The sequence below is a fragment of the Sebastes umbrosus genome, chromosome 13, assembly GCF_015220745.1.
Source record: "Sebastes umbrosus isolate fSebUmb1 chromosome 13, fSebUmb1.pri, whole genome shotgun sequence".
In the NCBI taxonomy this organism is placed as follows: domain Eukaryota; kingdom Metazoa; phylum Chordata; class Actinopteri; order Perciformes; family Sebastidae; genus Sebastes; species Sebastes umbrosus.
Window position 1 is genome coordinate 4,413,402 of NC_051281.1, and position 14,293 is coordinate 4,427,694.

General features: G+C 38.4%; 1 protein-coding gene across 1 annotated transcript in view; it reads right to left on the reverse strand.

The window, feature by feature from the left end:
• Window positions 1–1,823, reverse strand: part of LOC119500575 (SH3 domain-binding protein 4) — a 43,520-nt gene extending 41,697 nt beyond the window's left edge. Inside the window, exon 1 of the mRNA XM_037790377.1 lies at window positions 1,652–1,823. The gene's annotated coding sequence lies outside the window, so the exon portion shown is untranslated. The remainder of the gene's footprint in view (window positions 1–1,651) is intronic.
• Window positions 1,824–14,293: the final 12,470 nt, after the last annotated feature.

A 14,293-nucleotide genomic window follows, 5' to 3' on the forward strand; every position in this document is an offset into this window, starting at 1 on the left:
GTCACTGCTCTCGGCAAAGAAGTAGTCCCCAAAATACTTCCTTTACACCTAACCATGGGTTAAAACAATTATAAACACACTAAATCATTATTATAAGTCATTAAGTGGAGCCTGACGGATATATCAGCAGTCCGTTATTATGTTTTCTTTTCTTCATTTTTAATAATTTTCTTACTATAAATGCATCAAAACTGTATGTATATTTAAATTTTTTCTATTTAATCTACTTTAAACATTTTTATTTTCATCTTCATTGAATTTTTTATATTATTCTGATGCATCTCTTTGCCTCATGTAAAGTACCTTGAGTTAGCTATTTAAGGTATAACACAAATAAACATGCCTCACCTTAAATTAAATATTTTCTTCAATACTTCTCATATTATTGTTGTGTTTTTTTTTATAGTTTTGCAATGCAATGTTATTTTTCATCTTTGACGGTTAAATTTAGCCTATTGCTCTACTGTAATAAAATATAAAACCTCAGTAGATGTTGTTGTCACAGCTCTTTAATAACCCAAGCTGAGGGACACTTGACAAAAATATATATTTTTTTATTCTTTTGTTGACATATGAGAACCTAAAATCAACTTTTTATCATTTTAATTTATTATACATTAATCTACAGACTATTTCTGTGATTAAATTAATCCATAAAATATCAGAAAACTGTGAAAAATGCCCAGAAAAGTTTCCCAGAGTCCAGGGTGATGTCTTCAAATGTCCAAAAACTCAAATATATTTCATATAATATCATACAAATCTAATAAAAGCAGCACATATTCACATTTGAGGAGCTGAAACCAGATATTTTCTGTAATTTTGCATTCAAAAAACTATCAAAAATGTTGCCAATTAATTTCTGTTAATTAACTAACCAATTATTTATCATCTCAGCTCTAATTTCCATCCCTCCTCCTCCTCTTCTTCTTCTATGTATTTATTTTTGACTGCTGCCTCCCATGCACAGTTGAGACTGACATGGGTGTTGCAGTCTGAAACCTCTGTGATCCGGGTTTCATGCAAAAACATGAAGCCAATGAGATGATAAACATGATGAAGTCAAAAAAATCCTCAGTTTTAATGGTTTTAGCTGGTTAATGCCACCATGGCAACTAGTGTCACCCACAGTGCACCGTGTGCAGCATGTCTGCAGCATTAACCAGCTTATAACGCAGCTATACAGATGATTATCTCACATCTATTACAGCTGTGCAATTTAGCCTTTAGTTTTTTCCCTTTAAACTTGAAACAATGTATTTAAAAAACACTTTTGATGACATTAATGTAGCAAACAGTCGCTACTGTAGTTTTAACATCCAGTTACAAAGAGAGGCTTAAAAAACGGTCCAAGAAACGACGAGAGGGGAAAAAAAGAAGACATGGAGATTAATAAAAGTCTGGAAACATTCAGCACTTTAGAAGACAGTCGGGAAATCCAAAAGCTGAGCAGTTTATAGTCGATTAATTGTTGTTTTCTCACCTAAATATGCACATAAATCTGCTCTACTTTAGCTTTAGTGAAAAGTTGCAGCTCGTTCTTGATGAAATCCTCCAGCTGGAGAAGCTCAAACATGTTTATTCTCACACCGAGAACTCTCAGGAACACACACAGAAGAAGAATAAAGATGAGGAGATAATGTGAGCTTACCTGGCAGAGGAGAAGTCTGGTTTTAGTCCATGAAAAACAAAAAGCGAGGCTCAGTTTTCCTCGTCGAGCTCTCCCGGTGGTGGTGGTGAAGGTGGCGGAGCTGGATGTGTGTGAGAGCGGATCCACCAAGGTCTCTCTCTCCTCCTCTCCTGGAGGAAAGCAGCAGAGCTCCGGCTGATGTCACCGGGACAGGGAGGGGCCTCAGCGAGGACACATCTCCAGGAGGACATGATGTCACTGGTTCAAACTGCTCAGATTTAGAGTTTATAAACAGTAGCATTTGTTTTATTATAAGGGAGTGGTGTTAAAGGATTTGTGGAGAAAAAGACCCTCAAACAAGGAAACAGCTCCCCCCAAAAAACTACAACAAGAAGCCTGCACAATAATAATACTTTGTGTTTAAACTTAAAGGTCCCGTATTGTGCTAATTTTCAGGTTCCTACTTGTATTTTGTGTTTCTACTAGAACATGTTTACATGCTGTAATGTTAAAAAAAAAAGTTTATTTTCCTCATACTGTCTGCCTGAATATACCTGTATTCACCCTCTGTCTGAAACGCTCCGTTTTAGTGCATTTCAACGGAATTGCATTGCTAGGCAACAGTTTGGGTTCATGTTCACTTCCTGTCAGCTGATGTTATTCGTATACACTGAAACAGGAGATAAACTGGGACACATTTAGTATGTTTACATTTAAAACCGTGTAATGGTCTAAATATTGTATATTTGTGACATCACAAATGGACAGAAATCCTAACGGCTTGTTTCAAACGCACAATTTCGAAATACGGGCTGTGTGTATTTCTCCGTATATTGAGCGTTTTGATAGTTTAACAGTATTTATATCGCACTTAAACCTGCTTTATAATATAACAGACATGAAAATCTCACTTTTTACAATATGGGACCTTTAAATGTTTTTCATGCTCTGCTTGGAGTATGAACTCATGATTTTGTATGTCTTATTATTTTTTTTGTGTTTGTCACATCTGTATCTTCTAATTATTTTGTTGTTGTTTTATTTAATGTTTTGTCTAAATTGTGCTTATATTATTAAAACAGTGAAGATACTGGTATAATGAATCCATTGGTACCAACCATGTCATACTAGCTTCTCGCAAAGGAATATTAAATAACGCTCCAAACTTACACTAAATTTTGGCGAGGAAAAACTGGCATGGCCATTTTCAAAGGGGTCCCTTGACCTCTGACCTCAAGATATGTGAATGAAAATGGGTTCTATGGGTACCCACAAGTCTCCCCTTTACAGAGCCCACTTTATGATAATAAATGTTTTTGTTTGTGAATTGGGTAACATTGGGATACCTGCGATTATATATGTAGGTAAGCAGGTATAGGACCAGCATGCATCTGGGTACGCCTATGGGTTTTTACCAGAGCAAGAGAGGCAGCGATAGCATTACTTCTTTGTTCTTTCATTTGCTTGTTTGTTTGTGGAGACATAAATCAATAAGAATAGTGTCAATAGTTTCAATAAGAAACACAAAATGAATAATGCATGAATACTGGATTCTCTCACCTTTGTATACCACATACCCATGTGGCCCCTTTGATTTTTCTAACAAAGGACTAATACACATTGGACTAAACTAGCTAACTGTATATGAAGTAGTTAAAAGTAGCTCCACCTGGATCAGCTGCAACAGTAAACTGCTGCTCTAACATTGATGCATCATTATTAGTATTAGTATTAACTATCTAATATATAATAATAAATCAGCCACATGGCCAAGTTTGCTGCAGAAGGAGTAATTTTACTTTTGATACTTTCAATACATTTATTGATAATACTTCTGTACTTTTTCTTAAATGGGATTTTGAATGTAGGACTTAAACTTGTAATGGAGTATTTTTACATTAATGTATTGGTACTTTTACTTAAGTAAAGGATCTGAATACTTCCACCACTTGCTGCACAGTTTATGTAGGCCTATATAACAATATATAATCACTAATATGATTATAACAATTATAATATCAGAGGCCATCAGTGGTAGAAAGTAATAGTACTCAAGTCCACTTAAGTACAACTTTGAGGCTTTACTTGAGGACTTTCATTTTATGTTAATATTTTTCTCCTTTAAATTTAGAGGGGACAGTTGTACTTTTTACTTCACTACATATTTACGTAATTATCATTTTGCAGATTATGATTTTACATAAAATATAATAAAACTGACATGCTGATATACAAATTCATAAGCTAGAAACTACATACATAGATCACAAACAACAGGTTTTCACCAGAGAATATATTTGTCTAATAAAAAAAACACAGCAGCTCTTTCATGTTTTATGCAAAACCACCACCTGTGTAGCCCCATTATCCCGGAGGAGTGACGGGTCATGGAAATGTCACCGTCTATGATTGTTATTAGGAATACAATGAGCAACAGTAGACCTCTCATGTCCACCAATAAACTGAAAATATTGTAAAAATTGAATTTCACAGAAGTCGGGCATTAAAAAATAAGCTGATATGAGTGGAGACGTGAGAACGACTGAGAGTAAAGTGTCTGACAGAATAATTTATGAGCCGCAGTGGAAAGTTCAGAAACAGAAGATCACACTTTGATTGAATCTCCACAGAGACGAAACATCAGAAATAAGATTTCTTCATCCCTCCGTGATGGTAGAGATATTTCTAATAGTCTCTTATAGCCTGTTGGAATAGAAACATTTTTCTCTTTTGCTGAATTATTTTTAAACTGTCTATCACTGAGATGTAGCACGTCACATGTGTTTACACTGTTTGTCATCACAAGCAAATAACTATTAATAAATAGTCACTGCTGTTTGTCCACAGATATAATTTACTTTGAGCTCCACCGAGGAGGTTATGTTTTCGGTTTGGTTTGTCAGCAGCATTACGGAAAAACTACTGGCTTGATTTTCATGAAACTTGGTGGCAAGGTGTAGCATGGACCAAGGAAGAACGTATTCAATTTTGGAAGCAAATCCAAATCACAGGGCGGATATACACATTATTTTTCACCTATGGAAACGGCCTTGGTGAAGGTTCGCGCTCTCCGAGTGCCCTTCTAGTTACTGTTGTGGCAACACGTTCCCATCCCAACTCGTCATATACTGACACTTTGTCAGACCCCTCGGCATCACTCTTTTCTGTCGCAGTAAACACTTGCTTAATGTTGTGATGTAAACAAAAACGCATGCTTAGCTTCAGGCAATAAAACCACTTACTGTAGTTCGGTTAAGGAAAAAAACAACATGGTTGGGCTTAAAACTACTACGTTTGACGCGGATGGGTTTCCATTGTAGTTAATGGAAAGCTCGCTGCGTCTCAGATAGATACCGACGCTTAAAGATTGGGTCAACGATGTTGGAAAACTAGGATAATTTGAAAGTAGCATCACCTCAGGAGCTCCGTCTAAACCCCCCCTCCCCTCGGGGCTCCTTCCAAGGCAACACCCCCACACACACATGCACGAGCACCGCCGCATTGTAACTACTTCACAGACGCAGAGCGGAGAGAGGACCTCAACTCAACAACGCTACTTCATGACAAGTAACCGCGGCAGTGCTACTGCAGGGCTGAGTTTTCTCTTCCATTCTCCAGTAAATGTGCGGCGGCGGCGCGCTTTGAGTTCAGGCCGGTGCACGCCAAGGGTAGAGTACAAGCAGGAAGGCATCTGATTCGTTCTTTCCAAGCGGACAGCGAGGCAGTGATTGGTAGACGTTTTTACAGGATTACAGCAGCTACAGATGACGGCTCTTTTCCGGTCCTTTTTCAGAGCTCATCAGTAATGGATCGCTGTCGGGATGTAAAGACCATTTCAACCAATATAACAAATAGTGTATACTGGATAACATCGTCAACCCTGCCTTTAAGGCAGTCTTTAGCATTGGTATCTAACGCCGACAGCCGTGACAAAGCGTCAGAATTTGACAGCTTAGAAATGAGAACGGGCTGGTTGGGATTATTTTCAGATATAACTGATCAAAAAGCCCCATGAGTAGCCCCCTATAGTTTATTACATCTCACAATACAAATATGTTGCACCACAAATACATACTGTAAGTCATCCCCCTCATCTGTTGGTATAGCTCCATTCTGTGTCTTTGTGCTAAAATATACAGCTTTTACAACAACAGACAGAACACATCTTTCCTTTAGATTTCGGGATTCACAACAACTCAAAAAAACTCCACCTTTTTATATAAATTAGTTTATTGCAGGAGTGCAGGAGTAAACATAAATTTACACTTGCATTACATAAGTTGTTCACACTTATATCATTCCTACAATGTTTATATATTTTATAGTGAAAAATTAAAATTGATAGTAAATTAGAAAAAATAGAGAAATAAAGAAAATAATAACTGGAATAAAAGCACGATAAAGATTAAAGGACAAAACAAAAACTCCAGTCACAATGAGTATACTTGGATTTTGAATGCAGCATTCGACTGTCTTTTAAAACACACCAAGTTTAATTTAGAAATGAGTATACCAGAGCCCTGTACCACGAGGTCATTAAAATCAAAAGGGCTGAACAGGAATGTGCTCCATGAACCTGCCTGTTAGATTATGAGATTAAGTACCTTGTGGGAAAACTAGAGGGGAAGCTCATGGACGGCCAAAATGGAAATGGTTCGTCCTCTGGGGAGCAGAAATGTGTTCGGTAAATTTCGTGATAATCTGCCCAGGGCTCTTGTGTGTGAATGGCCTGATTGTGGCACTGGAGTAAAGATCAGGGAGGCACCAAAACGATTAGGATTCATCTTCTGGTGACAATGCTCATCCTCAGAAAATTCAATGGAAATCCAGCCCATCATTTTGCAGAACCAATGTGTTGAACCGACATCACCATCCTCGCCACTGGTGGAACAACAACACTGAGCTCAATGGTCCATGCTAGCGACTTTGTGAAGCTGTACTTTTGAGCTTAATGCTACCACAAGCATGCTAACACCACTGAAGCTGGTTAGTTAAGTAACCCCTTGATGCTCTGTGTTGCGTTAGGTGGAGGAATGATGGATGGGAGGTCTACGTCTATTCTGCCATTTAATGTCTGGCTAGGAACCAAATATATAATCAATCCAATAGTGGTTGAGATATTTCAGTCTGGACTAAAGTGATGGACAAGTCAACGTTGCCCTCTCTCGATCAACGCCGTTAGCTAAACGGCTAAAAAACAAAAGAAAAACAGTAGAATCAGAATGATTGATTTGTTTATGTATCGTCATCATCAAGCCCTTCAATCAGTGTGATGGATGACGAGGTGGAGACGTAGGGAGTGATCGACTCCGAGGCTCCTGTCTGCAATAAATCAGAGTGTTTCCAACCTGACAGACAGACAAGCTGCCACATCACATCCATACAACTAGATTACATTACAGACAGCTAATATACTGTACACTGTATAATAACTCAGAACACCTAACTGATTGTTTTATGTTCCTTAAAAGTGAGCAATCTTCCATCTCCACAAACCCAGAAACAAAAAAAACACATGTATTCACAGTAAACAGCCTGAACAAAAAAATCTCTTCATTTATATTCAGCTGAAGACATCAGCCTTGATAAAATACACTGGCTTTTCTGTATTTATAAAAAAAAGATGTGTGATGTAATATAAAGGCTTGAAGGCAGATTGAAGACAGGTTGCAAATACGTGTGGTTTCATAATACATGTCTGCAAATAGAACAAATGGAGCCGTCATTGCAGAATATTCCAGCACATATTATAGATCCGGTGAAAATCCGTCTTCGGACAAAATACACTGATGGCTTCTGGGTAGACTTTGTTTAATTCACAACATTAAGCTTGTGTTTACTGCAAGAGAAGGAGTCTCGCCGAGGGGTCTGACAAAGCGCCAGTATGTGACGAGTTGGGATGAGAACGTGTTGCGTGTTCATGTCGAAGTGTTGTTGAGTTATTTTCAAGTCACATTAGTGACATTTGTGATGTGTTTTCCGTACTTATGTTACGTTGTTAACGTACATATTTTACTTAGTTTACATACTTATTTTAAGGAAAACCATGATGTTTTTTTCTAAACCTAACTAAGTGGTTTTGTTGCCTAAACCTAACCGTTAAATGACACGCAAAAAGCCCAAAATGCGTTATCATGATACGTGGAATGTCCTTAAAATGTCGTGCTATTTATACGCCTTCCCATGAGATCAGGTTGGTATACCATAATACACTATAACCTGTTCTGAAAAGTACACATTTATTAACCATACAAAATGAAGATTTCTCTTCACTATTCCAGGGATGTTCATGCAAAATGTCAAAATTGTGGCGCACTGATCAGACTGGTCTGTTGTTCGGAGGTTCCCATCCTCCTATCAACACCAACTGAATAGCTCTGGAATGAACTGTGTTACAATTTCAATCTTTCCAGAACCCCAAAAAGCCACAATAACAATCTGAAACAGGATTTGTACTATTGTGTGTACATATGGAGACACAATATCCCTCACGTAAACGACATGAAGCTGTGTCTACAGGATAATTCCGGTGTTATCTTTAAAATAAAATGAGCTGGATGCGAAACGTGCAGAGTCAGAGAGTACATTGTGTAATCCACAGTGTCTGATGGCACAAACACACTGTCTATTATGAGCAAATGAAACCATAGTTTAGCCCAGTTAAGCATAATAAAACATGACTCAGCTCCCAGTCTGCAGGAGATGTCAGTTCCAGCTGTTCCTCTGAAAGAAATGCTGGAAGTAGTGAAACAAAGGAGGGAACACCAACCTCTGAGCAGCTATTGACACTTTGTTTTCCTCAACTTCCCACCACTGTTAAATCCTTCTCCATTTCCTCAGGAGAAGCTGACTTCTCTCCACCTTTTCTAAAGGTGTCACCAGTACAGAGCGTTCAAAGTGTTTTCTTATATCATCAGTTCATATTAACTGTGAGGTTTATTTAGCCAGGAACTAATGTTTGCGGTGATGGATGGGTGTGGAAGTGTTTGCTTTGAAAACTTGGCATCCCACATTCACATCCTGGCTCATTATACACAATGTTGACAGTTTATAATGTTACCATGACTACCATCTTTCACTTAACGCAAATGAAATGGGCTCAGCTGCTCTAAAGATTAAGTACTATACCAGCGTGTCCGTGAGCTTTAGCTTTTTAACGACACACATATTCACCGACTGTGTTCAAAGGCTGTCTACAGTTTGACGTTTTTAGATGTATTTTCCTACAGTTCCAGGCAGCTGCTGGTTTCCACTCATTTATGTATGAAAATCTGTTAGCAGACAACTAAATCTCGTGTAATTCATCTTCAAGGCTGCATTCTTTTTGGCTGTGTTATTACGGATAACACAGAGCAGTTTAAAGGAGACCTATTATGCTTTTGTGCTTTTTCCCTTTCCTTTAGTGGAAGGTCTGCAAAGTTACAAAGCCCAAAGTCCACGCCAAAAGTTACTCTCCCCCAACAGAAACACTGCTCCTGAACCGCCTGAAATGCATGGATTGAAGTCCTGCCTTTTCTTCTGTAACACGGTGATGTCATCAAGTAACACATTTGCATAACGGCTAGTTTGACACGCCCTCAAACAAAGCAGCGGAGTCCAAAGAGTTTGATTCACAACAGTGGGCCAGCCGACCACAACATTCAGTGCCATTTTTTAACCATGTGAATAACACAGATAAAAACTGCTTTGATACTCTGATGAAACCTATTAATCTAATTTCATATGAACATATTTTGTAGACCACACAGCTGGTATCTGGGTGTGGCAGGATGATTTTCCCGGTAACACAGTAGTGTAAAATGTCCTTACACAGTAACATACATGGAGGTATTCTGGGACAGAGCCCCTCAGGGACATGGAGGAAGAATGAAAGGACCTACTTCAGCACTCTGTGAAAACTTTTGTGTAATAACTCAGGAACATTTCTGCATTGTGCTCCTGAAATATGTTGCTTGTGTTCCCCCTGCAGCAACAACTTCCATCCCCAGAATATAATCGACATCTCCACAAATGTTAACAACACAAAAAGGTAAATTTCGAAGGACAAAAGCTGCACAAATTAGACATCAACCTTAAACCTATATGTTATCTTTACAATATCATTTAATCTGTAGGCATATCTTGAAACTATTTTAAAAACTTGACATTTTTTTTTCATTTTTTAAAGCTTGCACATTTTATTTGCTTCGCTTTTTTCGCTTTGCTTTTTATTCCCTTCCAGGGCTGTGAGGCTTTCAAACTTTTATCAATACCTGTCAAGGGAAATGATTTTGCCTCTGGCTCATTGAGTTTCCAGGGTTCTAAGAATGTAAATAAAGTACAACAATAAATGGAGCTACTCCCATTAAGTTGAATTTATTGCATGAAAGATAAGAAAATTACCATAGAATTTAATTTGTGATTATCCATTAGTCCCCTGCTAACAGCAGCAAACTCAATAATCAATCTGCTGAAGCACCTAATCAGAAAACAATCCCACGTCGTCGCAGATAATACTGAGATAGTCCTGATAAATAGAAATGATTCTTTTCCTCATTTAAATAAATAAGAACCTCATTAGAATTTCAGGAGAGTAATTATACAAGCACACGGGTTCAGAATCAAAAGGCGAAGTACCACAGCTGCAGGACAGACGGAGTAAATATTCTGCCGGATCAAAGTGAGGAAAGACTTCGACAGTAACCCCGTGGTTGGGACGCTGTGTAAAAACTTTAATTGACGCGGGACTCCGCTGGCGAACTTCTCCTCAGTGAGTGTCAGCATGAAAGGAAATCTGCTGAAAACAACTTTAAATATTTAACAAGCAATCAGTCACACTGTTGTTGGAAAGAGGAAAAGTAAACACACTTTGAGCTTCCTGATCGCTCACAGCTCGCTGAGCAGCAGGCAAACACACAAACATGTTATCGGGAATATTTGGTTTCAAATCAACGCTAATAGCTTGAATTAAGCTCAATTAAAGACTCAGTCACAGGTTTAACACAGCTTTCTCACAGACCACATTCTGACTTGTCAAACACAGTCAAACAGTAACACCTGTGACAAGTCCAACTGCTGCAGGAAATGTCCGTACGGTAGCTGAGAAGTGTTGAACGAATGCAAAAGCCACAACACAAATACAACAATTTCATTGGCAACATTAATATTTCAGAACCCTTTACATCCTCTGTTTAATGCATTTCAAAAACTCCCTTCGGGATGACGATACAGGGTAACCACCTCAATGAGAAACATCTTTAAGAGATCTTATTTATTCTGTCCTCTGTCATCTTACTAGTCTATGAGAAATGAGCCTACTTCTCACTTGATTTATTACCTCAGTAAACATTGTAAACATGAGTTTATGATCTCAATCGCTAGTTTCAAGTCTTCTTCAAAACAGCATGAGTAAATTTGGTAAATTTAGTAAATTATGGTCCCATTTAGAGTCAAATAGACCATAAAGCAGGGGATGCTTTAGGGCATGGCTACCTTGTGATTGACAGGTCGCTACCACGGCGTTGTCCGGTCTGGGAGTTGTTCGTGTTTCTTACAACTTTAACCCTTTCACAGTGTGTTTTCAGTTCATGAAAGTTAATTATAACCTATTTGGTCGCCTAAAAATGTCTTATTCCGTGTTCAGCTCCACCTTCTCGTGTCACTTCTGATTGCAAATGACCAATATGGCGACGAACAAAATGCTGAACTCTAGGTTTCAAAACGTCAGTCCACAAACCAACGGGTGACGTCGCGGCGACTACGTCCACTTCTTATATACAGTCTATGGTCTGCTGTGAGGAAAGGTCTCAGCTGCAGCAATTTAAAAAGACAGAATCTTCCAGAGTTTGAAGGGTTTCCTTTTTAGTCATCACAGACCTCGAGTCCCGCTCCAGATCATCTTTGCTGTTTTCGTACTCTCTGGTAAACCATGTTGTACAAAATGATGAGATGAGCGCTTCCACCATGTTGGATTGTCTCTAAAAGGTCAGCGTGCACGAGACGTCGTCTCTATTGTCAGAGCTCATCACTCAGGCGTAAAATTACAACCTCACATTATTATGATAATTATGATTACACGGTTTTTCAAAGGTCCGGCCGTGTTGCTGTCTCAGTAGAGCTTAGTTGTAATGCATGGAGTGATGTTGGCATTAACTGAAGCTTTTTAAAAAATGCTTTCAGCAGTAGGCTACTGTAACATATCAAAAATACCAATTATGAACGCACATGCAGCTGCCAAGTGGTTGTGAAAGTCAGAGATAAGGACGAGGGCGAGGGGCTTAATATTTTAAAAACACTGATAATGGTTCTGAAAGATGGTGAAATCATCCGGACTCAAAGGCAAATAACCTTCAGTTGAAGTTAGGGAGGGATACAGACGCAAAAAACATGTTCATTTTTCCCATCTAGGGAGTTAAGCCTCCAAAAATATCAATTTAAAGTTGAACACTGAGCTCAAGACACTGATATCTCTCTGTGTTATTGCTTAACACACATTGTGCCTAAAGCGAGGACCACCCGTACCACCAGATTTGTTCTCAAGTAACCCCGTCTCCTACAAAATCACATTCCCATTTAACTAAACAGCATTCTCAATTATGTTTCAGGAGAAACATATTTTCTCCCGGATTACGGACGCAGTTTTGAACAGTTTTAAACCAACACAGTCTCACAGCAGTTCATGAAATAGTCACGAAATGTAATCTATTTGATTCGTGTACATAAACACAAATTTCCCTTTTTTTCGTGACACTCAGCACGACTTTCAACAGCGGATTTTTCGTGCTTTTTCCTACGAATGTCCAGAAACACGTGACGCACTTGTCAATTTCCGCTCCAGTCTTTTCAAAATAAAACAACTTAGTTAGGCTTAAGAATAGATTGACATAGTTAGGTTTAGGGAACAAAACTACTTAGTTATATACTTCCCGGTTCACAATTACATAGAGTACATAAGAATTGATTTTGTGCTGACCATCACGAAAAAAATGTGAAATTCGTGTTTATGTACACGAATCAAAACATTACATTTCGAGACTATTTCATGAACTGCTGTGGGACTAGACTGTTTTAAACACATGGTTAACGTTGTAAATTGAAACAAAACAAAATCAAAAATTCTGCAAAACTACTTGGGTTAGGTTTAGTAGACTACGTTTGTTACATTATTAAATTACAGACGTGAATTCAAATAAGTGAATGTTGACTTTTAGTTTCGAACGGGACACGAACAAGTCCTGTGTTTGTTTGATCCATCCCCTACCCTGACCTCCATCCCTATGTGGACTTCCGTGGACTACCATTACAAACGTATTTGTGATACGTTGTATCAAATTTAGTTTTGTTGTATGGGAACATCATTTTTAGGAGACAAGTACCAGTGATTTAAGGTGATTATGATGATTTTAAAGTGATTTTCTCATACCTAACTAAGGACATTTTTCAGTGGTCCAGACTTTAAGCCCTTTTCACAACAGCCTATATGACATGTCATTTCAGGGGGGACACAGGTGTAATTAATAACATTAATTATGGTCCCGTTTCATTTAGGTGGGCCAGGGCCCTGGTATTGTGGATGCTGGCTCACTGGAATGGCTGTGACACACTAAATATGACAGGGCCATAATTAACGTCATTAATTACACCTGTGTTTACCCTGAAATTACATGTCTAAATGGCTGCTGTACTGTTGTATGAGTCATGTAATCTCTCTCTCTCTCTCTCTCTATGAGGGAAACAAAGAATCATAATTTAATTTGGAGTTTAAATATGATACAGAGATCAATTAAAATTAAATATATAACTAAAAGAGACTTTATGCAAAATAAATAAGTCTGTTCACCTGATCATTATCATCTTGGCTTGCCTATTTACAGAGACATTTTTTTTTTAAATTTAATTTTTATTTGCATATTTTAGCACAACTTCTGTATTTCAGATGTTCTCTCACTCATACATCTGCTTCAGTGGATCATTTCCTGTTGCGCCAACACATCACCCGCTGTTGGCTTTAATATTATCCCGTCTGATTTCTCAATGACTGTCACGTCCACTTGACCCCATTTCATATTGGTCACGGACCACTTCTGCTTCAGCAAGACGGCATTTAGCATCTAATTTGGTGACACAATGCAGTGCTGCTGTAACGACATGTTGTTTACAGCTGCACTATTAGTATTCTCTAACACTTCTGTCACTGCTACATTTGTTTGCTGATTTATGACAGCAGGACTTGAAGCTCCACAGTGTCAAATTCTTCTTTTTTTACTCTTTTGGTGTCATTTTTTTGTGAAAGAAACGGACCAGAACCTGCAGTTTTAGTTTGCGTGGATTATGCAGATAACGAACAACACACCTCCACATGAGCAGGTGGCATTCAGCAGGTTGAAACGAGCACTTTACGACTGACAGCTTTGTGCAGTTAAGAGAGTTCGGTGAGTCTGACTTGAAACACTCGTACTTTGTTCAAGGGCACTTCAGCAATTACAATAGAAGCTGCTCTCCTGAGGCTGCAGTACAATTATTTACAATCCCCTCTCTCTCTCTCTCTCTCTCTCTCTCTCTCTCTCTCTCTTTCTCACCCTCTCCTCTTTGATATCTTCCAGTTGTCTTTGTTTTGTTCTTTTTTTCATATTCTCACTTGTTTGCAGCTCATACATACACCATGAACTCACCTCTGCTGTGGCT